General features: G+C 44.9%; 1 long non-coding RNA gene across 1 annotated transcript in view; it reads right to left on the minus strand.

Moving 5' to 3' along the window:
* The window catches only part of LOC107184694, a 19,320-nt gene extending 16,333 nt beyond the window's left edge, over positions 1 to 2,987 (minus strand). Inside the window, exons 1-2 of the long non-coding RNA XR_001515593.1 lie at positions 2,952 to 2,987; positions 296 to 299 (exon numbers count right to left, since the gene is read on the minus strand). This is a non-coding gene — a long non-coding RNA (uncharacterized LOC107184694). The remainder of the gene's footprint in view (positions 1 to 295; positions 300 to 2,951) is intronic.
* Positions 2,988 to 3,204: the final 217 nt, after the last annotated feature.

A 3,204-nucleotide genomic window follows, 5' to 3' on the forward strand; every position in this document is an offset into this window, starting at 1 on the left:
AATGCAGGAGATGCCCTCTGGTTGTTAGTGCGCTCCCACAGTGGGAGCTCTGCTCAGCCACATGCCAGGCTGACGGCTGCCTCTCCTGCCTCCTCAGCAATGCTAAGGGTGTCCAACTGTAGCTTAGGCCTTCTCCCTGCTGGCAAGTGGACATCCTCCAAGGGCTTCTGGGCTGCCAGAGGGGTGTCTGATAGCCAGCTTAGGCCCAATCCCCCGGGAAGCAGGCCTAAGCCAGCAGGTGGTCATCCCCCGAGGGGTTCCAGACTGTGAGAGGGCACAGGCCGGGCTGAGGGACCCCCCTGAGTGCACAAATTTTTGTGCACCAGGCCTCTACTATCTACATAAAACGAGTAGAAAATGATTGATTATAACAAGGAAGAGAAGGAGGAGGAAAAGGAGGAGCATAAAATGAGGAGGGCAATGATGACTACTGACTGTGACAGGGGCCCTGGAAAAATGAAATTAAGGCTCCTTGTACAAACACACAATCACTATGGCTCTTCCAGTAAGGGGTATCCACTCTTCCCAGTAAATGTTGAGAGATTTCATAAATGGGACCCAATGAATTATGCAGCTTCAGTAATCTATGTTGAGAACAGATCAGTAATGATCCCAAAGGTGTCCAAGTGCAGATCCCCTGGACCTGGGAATGTGTTACCTTCTAGAACAGAGACACTGTGAGAATGTGCATGTAGGAAACAGGGATCCCGTTCCTACCAGTTTGCAATGACAGAATCCTTATTTTTCTTCATCCCTGCCTGCATGATCTTTAACGTTTCTATTTCTCACACACTCCTGTTCATTAATATTTAGGTATTTCCTCACCCATATCCACACCCATCAAAGAAAATACTGATGAATTGAACTGTAATAAAATGAAAAACATTTGTTCTTCCAAATATTCCATCAATGAAATTAAATCATTCGCTTAGCAAGAGAATATATTTTTGAATCATGTGTCTGGTGCAGAATGTGTGCATTGCACATTAAGGATGTGGTATGTTAGGGAGAGAGCCCCCCACCTTCTGACCACTGTGACCATCCCAGGGATAGGGCAGAGGGAGGCTGGGATGAGGGTTTCCTGAATGGGCAGTGGAAGCTCAGCATCTTCTGGGGAGCTCTTTGTAAAATCACCCATATCCACACCCATCAAAGAAAATACTGATGAATTGAACTGTAATAAAATGAAAAACATTTGTTCTTCCAAATATTCCATCAATGAAATTAAATCATTCGCTTAGCAAGAGAATATATTTTTGAATCATGTGTCTGGTGCAGAATGTGTGCATTGCACATTAAGGATGTGGTATGTTAGGGAGAGAGCCCCCCACCTTCTGACCACTGTGACCATCCCAGGGATAGGGCAGAGGGAGGCTGGGATGAGGGTTTCCTGACAAGTTCGAAGTTCCCTTTCCTATGAGAAAATGTGTGCTAGGAATCCTCCAATTTCCCTTACTGTGATCCCCAACATCACTGACAACACTAAACTGAGAAATCAGGTCACTTAACAGGCCAAATACATTGTTCATGATATGAAAGATTCTCAGTGGTACACATGCATAATCACTCCCGTTATCTCTTATCTTTTATCCAGGTTAAAACATGGTTATTTCAGATGTGGTTATTTCAGGGTGTCTGCAATATGTCATGGGTTTACATAAGGGAAGAGTTTTCACAGTGTGTCATAACACATTAAAAGTTCCAACATCAAGAATCAAGGGTCTCCCTTTTTCTTGTGGTTGGGAAGCAGGTATTCATATGAAAGTAGAAATGAAGACAATGTGACAGAAAAAATGGCTGTGTTTTCTTTTTAAAATATTTTACACCAAGTGAACATAATTATCATATAAAATGACAATGATAAACATTTCTTACTTGTAGGTATATGCAATTGTTGGATTCAGAAGATAAACAAATGCAAAACCCTATTAAATTTGTTTGAAAGATGAATGAGAATTTACCAATGAAACCTACTTATCTAGTTCTACATTTTTTCTTCTGTTCAGGTGAGGTTGTCCTTGACCTAATTCCAATGTGCTTCATGACCCAGATAGTTCCCTGTCCCTGACTTAAATGGTGAGTGAGGTCAAGGAAAGAGATGCCCCAACATGGACCCCAAAATGATTAGGAAATTCCTACCTCAGTCCCTCTACTTAGAAGGAAAAGGCTGCCCCACATGCAAATGTCTGTTCAAGCTCCAGGATGAATCCTCTCCTGGGCTGTGAAGGCTCACAGCTCTCCCCTCACACAGGGCCAAGCTCTCTGGAAAGGCAGAGCTGTGGTCTAGAAGATGATGAGCCTGCTGGGTCTTCTCCTGTGTCTGGTGACAGCCCCGGAGGTGATCTCCCTAGGGGTCAGACTGGGGTCATGGGATGGCTGTGACTGCAGCTGACTGATAGGGACTGATGATCCTTGACCACGGTTGTTCTGCCCCAGGTGCAGCTGCAGGAGATGGGCCCAGGACTGGTGAAGCCCTCACAGACCCTCTCCCTTACCTGCACTGTCTCTGGATTCTCTCTAATGAGCTATGATGTGAATGGGATCCTCCAGGCTCCGAGAAAGGTGCTGGAGTGGGTTGGGGTTATATGAGGTTATGGGGGTACAAACTATAACCCCACACAGAAATCCAGACACAGCACCACCAGGGAAAAGTCCAAGAACCAGGTTTATTTACCATTGAACAGCCTGAGAGCCAAGGACACAGCCATGTATTACTGTGTGAGACAAAGTGAGGGGAAGTCAGTGTGAGCCCAGACAAATCCTCCCTGAGGGAGACAGCAGGGCTGGTCCATAGGGGGTGCTCAGGACATCAGGGGGCGCTCCTGACTCCTGAAGCCCAGAGGACAGCCTCAGGAGCAAGGGCAGAGGGAGGTGGGGAAGGAAGGGGCTTCCTGGCAAAAAATCCTGTACCAGTCAATAATTGCTTTAAATGTAAATGGCTTAAATGCTACAATCAAAAGACTTAGGGTACCTGATTGGATAAGAAAGCGAGACTCACATCTATGCTGTCCACAACGGGCATACTCCAGAATGAAAGATACACACCGAGAAAAGTAAAGGCTGAAAAAAAATTTTCATGCATATGGCAATGAAAAAAAAAAAAGAAAAACAACAAAAAACAAACAAACCTGGGGCAGCAATACTTATATCTGACAAAACAGACTTTGAAACAAAGACTATAGTAAGAGACAAAGAAAGAGACTA

The sequence above is a fragment of the Myotis davidii genome, unplaced genomic scaffold (assembly GCF_000327345.1).
Source record: "Myotis davidii unplaced genomic scaffold, ASM32734v1 scaffold127, whole genome shotgun sequence".
Taxonomy (NCBI): domain Eukaryota; kingdom Metazoa; phylum Chordata; class Mammalia; order Chiroptera; family Vespertilionidae; genus Myotis; species Myotis davidii.